At 37.7% G+C, this 10372-nt stretch overlaps 1 pseudogene; it reads right to left on the bottom strand.

Moving 5' to 3' along the window:
• Nucleotides 1–409: 409 nt before the first annotated feature.
• On the bottom strand, nucleotides 410–1313 carry LOC147487361 (uncharacterized; annotated as a pseudogene).
• Nucleotides 1314–10372: the final 9059 nt, after the last annotated feature.

The following is a 10372-nucleotide window of genomic DNA, read 5'->3' as shown; positions in this document are numbered from 1 at the left end:
TCCTCCCCCTCTCTCTGTCTCTCACCCAGGTTGAAGATGGACGAAAAGCATCAATTTTCCCCCTCACACACTCTCTCTTTCACGCTAGAGTCACGAGGACCTGGTTGGATTGCACTCTTATATCTGTTTTTTTTTTTTTTACTTATTTTGATGTTAGTTGCTAATTTAGGGTTCTTTGATTTTAATTTTGGTAAGAGAAGTTTGTTTTTTTAACACCAATTAACATTACAAAATGTAATTGAGAAAAGTTCACAAGTTCCTTCATATGAAAAGGGTGAATATATAACTGACCGAGTCTCTCTCTCTCTCTTAAAATCTCCAAAGTACTAAAGATCAGTAATTTCCGACAACTTCATCAAAATTGCTCGATGGGGATACAATCCCACTCCGATCGACTCACGCCATAACTCTAACCATGGGACACATCATTCTTGAGAAGCAACAAAAGAGTAACTGCATCCTCGTCTGTAACTCCAAATATCTCTTTGATGATTAAGGAGCTCTCCCTTGAATAGAATTCTGGCAGCTCAGATAGATAAAATATCTTCCCAAAGAGTGCCTGCACAGCAAGTTTTCTCTTAAAACCCTTCTCTGAGTATCCTGAAATATCCATGACAACTGGACCTTTGTCCCTTACAATTCGTCTTGATATCTCGTTTAGAATTTTAGCAACCTGGGCATCATTCAGCATAGAACCTTTTCTGAGTTGGATCAAGTCTGCCAACATGCCTAGGTTGAAGGGTTTTTCATTCATTGCATAGCGAATGTACTTTATGCATAAAATTTCCTCCATGCCAAATCCTATCTCTTGCGCACAAGTTCCAAAGAAAGCTTGATTCTGAACTTGATTTCATCCTTTGAGGAGTAAGTCATCTATGGATTTGCATAAGAAAGCATTTTTGTTTACCAGTTTGTGTCTCTTAGCCTTTGGTGAATTTGACTTTCTGAGGGTCTTGACAAAGGCAATAACGAAAGTGAGTCCAGCATAAGCCATGGGAACAGCTAGGATCCAAGGGAGAGAGCTCTGACCCCAGACCTCTACAATTGCTTTGGGATATATTTAGTAATCTTCTTTAATCTTACTATTTTGTTTTCTTGTTATCTGCTTTTGATAGACTAAACCTCATGGCCATGGTGATGTCCATTTGCTTCTTTACTCTAGTGGTCTTCTATGTGTTTGGTATGCGTTGCCTTTCATAGAACAGTTCGGATTTTCTTTTTTTGTTGTTAGAAGTTATTTTTCCTGTTAATAATGTATTAACCTTGTTGTGTTGATTGATGATGTTTAGATTCATACTAGTCTTAGGCTCCATTTTTATATGGTATTTTTCCTGAGTTGCCTCTAATATGACAAGTTTCATTACTGTCTTAGGCATGATGCAGGATTGAAGTGGGTTCTCTTTTATTAAGATACGAATGGATTACTCTTCAAGGTTAGATGAATGTGTTGTCATGACATATTTGACTACTTGAAGAATTTTGTTAAATGGTTGATTTTTATCATATGACGTATTTGACTTGAATGATTATCTTATGAGCTTATATGGTTTTTTTAACTTACCATTTCTTTTGAAATTTTAGTGCTTGCTTCTTGGTTCCGTTTGAAATACCCCCACATTGCTTTGGGTGCTTGGGCATCTTCTGCTCCTGTTTTATTCTACCTGGGTGATACCAAGGTCAATTAAAATTTGAACCTCAACCAATTCCTTGTATGTAATACCATGTAGGAAACAAGCGTTAACTGTTATGAGACCATAAAGAGAAGCTGGACTTGATCGATGGTATTGGATCCAAATGCGGCGGTTTGAAGGAACTTAGCCGAAGTTCAAATCTTGCGGTAATCTTATAAATTACACAAGTATTATGCATCAAATCGTGTTCTCATTTTTTGTATCTATTCTACTTCCTATGATAATTGCTTTCAATTTGATGATTTTATTTCTTTTCTTCCTAGCCTTTTGAAGTCATCCAAAGAGTTGAAAGATTATCTTCAAAGGAAATATCAAGATGTTTTGACAAGATTTATTCACGGAGGACACCCCAAAGGAAAAGATATGCGCATGTTATATAGATGCAATGTCCGCAAATTCTTATGTTCTTAGCAGAATATTTGCAGGTGTTGTGTTTTAGATTTTTAAAGTTAAATATAAATATGTGTTTTCTAAGACAATCACTATATATAAACTGATTTCTCAACTTATTATTCTTCGTCATTGCAGCATAAAGTTTGGTTTACACTAACAAGTAACAACTCTCTATGTAGGAATTGAAGCGATTGAAGGAAATGAACCACCTAAATGTTACCCAATATCAATACTTACGACTTATGCGAGCATATATCAATGGACGTGGCAAGTATCTCAGTATACTATCGTCTCAGGCTCTCAGCCATAACATTTTCAGATGGATTTGCTTACCTTATTGTTTGTTGTGATACTTCAGATATACACGGAGCTGATAGAACCAAGTACAACGAGCACTAATGACACGATGTTCCAGATTCCCAGTGCAAGTTACAGTCAAAAGGAGTATTGTGAAGAACTGTATGGACCTCTCAACCATCCTGCCTTAGTGTTCATTGAAGCCTGAAAATTTATTGAAAAGTTATGGGAGTGATGCCCAGGGACTTGAAGCCTGAAAATTTCTTACTAGTGAACCGGGGTGAGGATTCTCCTCTTAAGGCCACCGATTTTGGAGTCTCAGTGTTCATTGAAGAAGGTTAGTTTCTATCAAGCTGTGTTTGTCATTGCAAAGTCTAGAATAACTTATGATATGTTGAATGAGATAATTGATGTACATATCTTTTATGCCGACTGTTCGTTTCAAAATGATTGTCCGCAAAAGTTTATCGTGACATTGTAGGAAGTGCTTATTATGTGGCACCTGAGGTATTGGGTCGGAGCTATGGGAAGGATATAGATGTATGGAGTGCCGGGGTAATTTTATATATTCTCTTGAGCAGTGTTTTTGCTTGAACCAAGCACTACCTCAGTTTAGTTAGTCTCATGTCTCGGTTGTTGAAATCAATGCTCACAACAATATTCTGATCTGTTTTACTCAGACACTTAAATGAATGAACTGAACGCAAAGACAGAAAAGGGGATATTTGAAGCCATCTTAGAAGGTAAGATTGACATCAGAAGTGCACCTTGGCCTTCTATATCTGACGCTGCGAAGGATCTTGTAAAGAAGATGCTAACATGGGACCCTAAGAAATGGATTAATGCTGCCCAAGCCCTTGGTGAGTACCATGGAAAAATGATAGAAGCTCTAATTTATTTACTTTATAGTCACTCTCCTTACATCGGGTCTCATTCTATGAAAACTTCGTGGTGCTTGTTTCAAAAAGTAATAATAACTAATAGAGCTATATAAAGTACAGACTTGAAACTTCACTCATATTGCATTAACGGTGATCTTCATCCCGGACTCACGGTGCCCGGTATAATTGCAAATAAAAGAGTTGGGACCCTTTGCCAATCTGATCCGATCGGTCCACTCTTAAACACTTTTGCACCCCTTGGAATCCGATCATTGGAGTGCAGGCGCCGCCAAGAGCCGATATCGTCAAGACTCTACATGTTATCGAGAGCCTCTTGGAGCAAAATTCTGTTTATTTGAAAGATGAAGGAATTGCTGGTAGTGGGAGCTTTAGTATCATATCTAAGGTTATCCTTAAGGAAAGGTTTAAGAACTTCAATGCAGCCTTTGAAGAAATATATAAGGTCCAATCAACTTGGAAAGTTCCAGATCCTCAATTGCGTGATGAACTTGGGATCTCTATATCGGAGAGAGTCATTCCAACTTACCGCTTCATTTATGGGGAGGTTCGGGGAGCCATCTCGAGAGTGGATGATGATGTCGGTAAATACATAAAGTACCGCGGAGGACATAGAGAACCATTTTTGTCGATCTATGATAAGCACCCAAAAGTGTATTATGAAACCCCATTGAGACATATAAATTTGGTTAATTATGTGTTTAATAATCATGAAATAAATATGTTTTCATACTTTTGCGGTATTTCGCGGTAAACATGGAAATATTGGTTAAACCCGAAATAAAAAAACCGCGAGGAACGCGTATATACTGAATTCTCCCAAATCCACCGTAAGCATCAAACTTCCAAAGCTCCTACCTCTCGAACCAGGACTCGAATGCGACCACGAGAGATGCTTTCGGACAAATCGAGGCGATGAACTCTACGCGATAAGCGGAAATTGTAACAACTTGCAAAATACCGGACCGCCATCGGATCAAGACATGGACCCACTATGTGGGGCCACAAGATTGGATGAATCATCAATCATGGAGTATGTCAAGACAAAGATAACAAATTATTGGTGCAAAGTTGACACCTTGCATGTAATAAATTAGATTAGGTGTTAATAGTGAAAAAAGGCAAGGTGTCACTTTGTTTTAATGTGGTGGATAAAAATTCATTAATATGGTTTGATAATTCACGTGGGAGGAAATGAGATTTCTCTCAAATGGAGAAGAAATTAGACAAGGGTGGGGACACTCCATTTACTCCCTTGACTTATTTTCCTCACATGGCATTATTTTAGTTCCTTGAGTGAAAGAAATGTTAAGTTAGTTTTAGTTTTTATTAGAAAGCTTGTAATAGTTTTAATGGAGGAACACTTGTTTCTTCTAAAAAATTAAATAGAAGTGAGTTTGATTTTTGATTGTTTAGCTTTCTCTCTCTCTCTCTCTCTCTCTCTCTCTCTCTTTTGTTTTTTTTTGTTTATAAATCCTTGTCCCAAGGATCATGAGCTAACTTCCCTTTGGGGAGTTAATCCAACTCATGTGAGGGTAAATCAATTTTTGTTGGTTTGGTAGGTTGTTAGGAAGAACAACTAGCTCTACACCCTATCCCAAAATGATAGTTGGTGTAGTGTCTAGTTAGGAATCAAAGCAATGAGCTTAGAGATAAGTCATTGTTTAGTTCCACTTGCTAGCATGTGTGAGCTCTTAAGTGAGCCATACATGCTAGGGATCAAATCTTTTCTTCCATTAGGGGCTTGTCTATGAGTCTAGGAAGGATCAAATAACCTTTTTCAAATCAACATCTAATGATAGTTTCACATGAGGAGGATTAACTCTCCACCTTTTCTTTCAAATCTCTATTTTGGTATTAAGTGCATGTTTTTCAAACTTTAATGTCTTTCTTAATGTTTGTGTAGGAAGGAAATCCTAGCTTTAATATTATAACCTTACTCCTTAGTTCCTTAATTGTAACATCCAATTTGTAGTTGTTCTAAACTTTAGGTTAGTTGAATCCTTATTCAAACTCTACTGAAATGAACATCGTGAGTAAGGAACCTTGAGTGCTTTTGCATCAATTTAGAGTTCAAACCTCTAAGTAGTAGTAACAAGCATATATCAAATGGCCTTTGTTCTAAAGCCATAGAACTTGTGCTAAAGATCGGAAGTTGCATCAAGGGGAACCCCATTCTCTTCCTTCCTTTCCTTTTAGTTCGTTTACGTTTTTTTGTTGTTTTTTGTATTTTTGCCTCGCGATAGACACGTAATCTAAAAAAATTTGTTCCACTTTCGGTACCAAAAGTTAGGGGCTGGAAAGATAAATACAGGCGATTATAAGACTTCTGAGAAAATTTGAAAGTATTCTGAATTCTTGGACACGCCGTCTTGCTGATTGTGGAGTCAGCGTGGAGCGAGGGGACCAGCGTCAGAGTGAATTTCTTCAGTTGTTGCTCCTGTTCAACCACCAGCATCTCCTGATCTACCTTGATCCATTTCCGGCCTAAATATCTGGCCCTGTACCTGAAAAATTCGATAATCCTTTGGGATTAATCGGCGTCGGCCAATTAAACGTTTGTTTTGAATTCAAGGAAAAACGCTGGGAAGCTCTGGTTCCAATTTTCAGTATTATTGTAATTTTTTTTATTATGTTTTTCTGCATGTATGCCATGTATATAGTATTAGGAAATATTTATGGATTATTATTTAAGTTTTAGCCTTGAATTATGTATGAATCAAGTTAGATATACGGTAAATATTTATATCACGATTACTTGGACATGATCCGCATATTAATGTATATTTACATATTAATGGTACTTTTTTGTATGGGTATATGTCTTTCTCGATAAATGTTTCTTGTTACATGTTTGATATTTCTCTCGATTATCATTACCGTATTTGTCTAATAAGTCGATTTTGTCAAGAAAGAGGAGAACATTCCAATGAGGGTTAAAATCTGAGTTGGGTAAGTTGTTTCTAAACCCTACGGGGTAAAGGCTGCTCTCTATAGGACATTCGCAATCTCAATGAGTATTGTCGAAATCGATTTATTATGCAATACAAAAGTCGTATTTTAGTTTAGGTATAATACTTTGCATGTTTAGTTTTGTCGTCTATTCTGGCATTATGTATCTTGTATTAGGATGATAATGTATTTAGATCACGTATGAGTGATTCAAATTAAGCTTTATTCTTGTTGATATCGTTTCGTAATATCGATTTACAAATTAGCATACATATCACATTATTACTTGATGTATATTTGCACATGCATATGGAAATATTTATCGATGACATAAGCTTGCCTATTAGGTATAGCTATCGTTATGAGTAGAGTATCTTCACATGCTACTGCACTTAGTATTGTATGAGTAGATCGTATTTGCATGTTTGTATTTTAACCCTTGCATAAATCTTTAAAAATAAATAAAAAAAAATAAATAAAAATAAATTAATTAATTAATTAAATTAAATTAAATTAAATTAAATACCACCTTTGCATAAATTTTAATTCCATAAATCTTAAATCATATTCCAATGGTGTCTAGGAAACTTGAAAGATTGAGGTTACTTAATTAGAACCGTGCTTGCACGGAAAGCCTCCCTCATATCTCTCTTGTGACCTGGCTGTTGGTTTATGCACACGTATTCCTAGCTTCACTGCTACGTTAGCAGCAGCTTAGGCATATGTTGTTAAACTATAATGCTTAAGATAATAATAAAATTTGAGTCCTACTAAATTCCTTCTGCTTGCATGAGATTAAGGTCCGGTTCCACTAAAGAAATTGAACATACCTATCGTCGAAAAAATCGATAAGCAATTGCGTAAGTTCTCACCTAAAAATTGTTCTTCTTACGCTAATTACCTTCATCACAATCCTTCCGTTAGCCATCAACTTCGTCATTATGGCCGACGATCCTCCACTGACCAGAGAAAGCCCTCTCGGACTTCTATCTTTGCATTCTGAGGAAGGACCTTTTCCTGCATCAAACTTGAGGACATTGTCGGTGATTTTAGTATCCCACTAAGCGTTTTCAGTTTGTTACCAATATATATCATGGTTTGGAGCCGCGAAAAACCGTTACAATCATCTTCGTGAAGCTTCAAATAAGTGGCAACAACATTTCATCATCCGGTGATCTCTAAGGACCAACTCTTGCTTATTTGTTTCCATTCACTTTAAGCGGAAAAAGCGTCAATTTGGCTAGCGGGACAACAATCACAATCCATAGACACATGGAATAAACTAGTTCAAGCTTTCATGCTTCAGTTTTACACTCGAAAAAAACAAAACAAAAATGCTTGAAAATTCAATTCTTTTCGTCAAAATCCTCATGAATCCTTTCTGATAAGCATGGAGTCGTTTTCTTGATCTTACGTTAGAATGTCCTCATCACCAACCGGAAAAAGTTGTCCTTGTTAGTTCATTCTTTAATGGTCTTTCTCTCGATCATCAAAAAGAAACTCTTGATATAATGAGCGGCGGTTGCTTCATGGACAAAGGAGCCTTGAAGCTTATACTTTTCTTGAAAAACAAGCGAAAAAGGGTACACACCTGGGGTAACACGAAGTCGTTTCTAGGTCATCAAAGGACAATGTTACAAAGGCCACATCTATTTTTGAGGTAAAACCCAATCCCCAAAATAAAAATTTGATAGAATCCCTAACTAAAAAGTAGATGCCCTTGCGGTTCAAGTAAGCGATCAACTACCAAAACCCGGTCATGAATGTTGACCGCGCCTTGTGTCCTTTGTCTTAGTCTTAGCCCTTATCATCGATGCATATTGTCCCTTGTTATATACTTCCCTACTCAACAATCGGAGGAGGCATGTGCATTCAACATTCCCAATGCACCGTGGAGACAACATCCGAATTTAAGCAGAAAAAATAACCAACAAATGGGGGCTCCTCCGGGTTTAAGCTAATCCACCTGCTTAAACCTACTAATAATTTTATTCCATACCGCCAAGGAAATAATCAACAATACCAACAAGGTCAATTTCAAAATAATTCTAATGCTAATTATCAAACCAACGCGGCCTTGTTCGGCTAATCCAAATCCAACTATAATCAACAACTTCTAAGCAATAATCGAGAACTACTACCTGTTGCACAACTGCATGACCAACCATTACGGATATGACAAATGAGACTTTCTTGGCTTACATGAACCAAGCAGGTCTCAAATTTTAACGTCTATCCAACAATCACTTCAGAATTGAAGGCAAGAAAAGAGTCGAAAAGGCGTGTTTCCTGCACAAGCGGTTCCAAACCCTAAACCGACAAACCGACCTTTGAACCCACCAATGCCCTGGTACAAGCACCCCAACCAAGGTGAGGTGCATGCAATCACTACTCTACGATCTGGAAAAAAGCGTAGACAATCGGATCGTATGCGGATGATCAACCAAAAGAAAAAGAGGGTTCAAGGAATCTATTTCTAATAATGAACCTACGGAAGATTCCCAGTTCAACAGAGTCAACACCTCGAATGTAGGAAACAAGCAAGTAGACCCTTTTGCCAAATTCAGCCCTAAGGCACCATTTCCTGCGGCTTGGCAAAGAATAAACGATGAGAATTTTTCTTTGAAATTGAAGACTTTTCAAAATTTAACAATCAACTTACCTTTTCTCGATGCCTTAAAATTATTACCAAAACATGCAAAATTTCTGAAGATATGTGCACCACAAAAGGAGAACTAATGTTCCTCGACACAAGCGTTCCTCGGCTGAGCGGTTTCCCTCCATCACCGAACATAATGGTATAGTAAAATACAAGGACCACAGGTAGACCAACGGTTCCATGCACCTTAGGTGACAAATACCGGCCTCTTGCACTACTAGACCTAGGAGCTAGTGTGAACTTACTTCCATATTATTTATTTAAACAACTAGGTCTTCATGAGCTCAAACCTACCACCATGACTCTACAGTTAGCCGATCGTTCCATAAAGTATCCAAAAGGAATTGTGGAAAACGTCCTTGTAAAAGTCAAGATTTCTTCTATCCCGTAGACTTTGTTATTTTGGATCTGAAGTTGCATGTGATTCCATTCCGATCATCTTAGGGCGTCCGTTCCTCGCCATACTGCTAATGCTCTTATTAACTCTGTCGAGATGGTTCCATGACCATGTCCTTGAAATCTTTCGGTCGAGGTGAATGTGTTCAAGTTGATGAAACAACTTCGAGCGACATTGATGGTGAGGTCAACGGGTTGACCGCATTCCGCAAGAGTATTTCACAAACTCTTTTCCCGAAGATGAAGTGTACCAATTTCTTTCCTTTAGCGAATCTGAATTTGATGGCGATGATTACACACAAGAAGTAAATGAGTTATTAGAGTCGATTACCATTATTTGACCCTACAATGTGATGTCAAGTAACTTGGATGATCATCAATCTGTTTACTACATGGATGATGACCTTCCTCAAGAATCTTTAATACCCACTCCACCCACCCCTGAATTAAAACCACTTCCTTTGGAATTAAAATACATACACTTGATCTTTGATGGTGCGTCACCCCGTTATTATTTCTTCACAATTAACGGCGTCGGGGAAGCTCGTTTAATTAATGTCATTCAACAACATCGTTACGCTATTGGATGGTCCCTCGATGACATTAAAGGCATTGAACCTAATGTGTGCACCCATCGCATACACCTGGAAGAAAATGCTAAGACGTCGCGTGAACCACAGCGTCGCCTAAACCCTACCATGAAAGATGTGGTCAGGGAGGAAGTGTTAAAATTACTAGATCGCGGGTATTATTTACCCTATCTCGATAGTGTTTGGGTGAGTCCTGTACCGTGGTTCCAAAAAAATCGGAATTACTGTTGTGTTGAAATGATAAAGATGAATGCATTTCCGCTTTCATTATCGATAAAATGGCAAATATGCATTGACTATCCAAACTTAATGCCGTCACTCGTGGGATCACTTTCCACTTCCATTCATCGATCGGATGCTTTCGAGCGTTTAGCCGGTCATGCCTATTACTATTACTTTCTTGATGGTTATTGAGGTTATTTTCAGATAGTCATCGACCTGGCGATCAAGAAAAACAACGTTCACTGTCCATTTGGTACATTTGCATATAGGCGA

Source organism: Coptis chinensis, chromosome 7 (genome assembly GCF_015680905.1).
Source record: "Coptis chinensis isolate HL-2020 chromosome 7, ASM1568090v1, whole genome shotgun sequence".
In the NCBI taxonomy this organism is placed as follows: Eukaryota; Viridiplantae; Streptophyta; class Magnoliopsida; order Ranunculales; family Ranunculaceae; genus Coptis; species Coptis chinensis.
This window is presented reverse-complemented; position numbering and strand designations above follow the sequence as displayed.